We start from the raw sequence: 382 nt of genomic DNA, 5'->3' as shown, positions 1-382 counted from the left end.
TTCCTGGCAAGACTAGCAGTGCCAAATAACAAATCTTATTCCTGACGTTAAAGTTTGTATTCAACAAGATTTGTATGGCAGTAAGAATTGCGGGATATGGGCTCAAAGATTTCTGCAAATCACCAATCTTCAAACCTTGGAGAATGAGTTTGGGAATCTCTGTGGGGATTTTGGTCTTTGAGTTAGAATTTTTACCTAATGATAGAATATGTTCAACCAGAAAACAAGGTTTTCTACTTATGAGCTGAGTTCATGCTGGTTAAGAAAGCACAATTCTTTTGATTACAAAATATTCCATGCCAAATATATAATTAGTATAATATAAATTAAGATGATAGGCAGATTCTAATAATACATTAAAAGAAAGATTGAGCTCTTACTT

The sequence above is a fragment of the Pantherophis guttatus genome, chromosome 4, assembly GCF_059756535.1.
Source record: "Pantherophis guttatus breed Tessera chromosome 4, ASM5975653v1, whole genome shotgun sequence".
NCBI classification, from domain to species: domain Eukaryota; kingdom Metazoa; phylum Chordata; class Lepidosauria; order Squamata; family Colubridae; genus Pantherophis; species Pantherophis guttatus.
Note: the sequence above shows the minus strand (reverse complement) of the source record.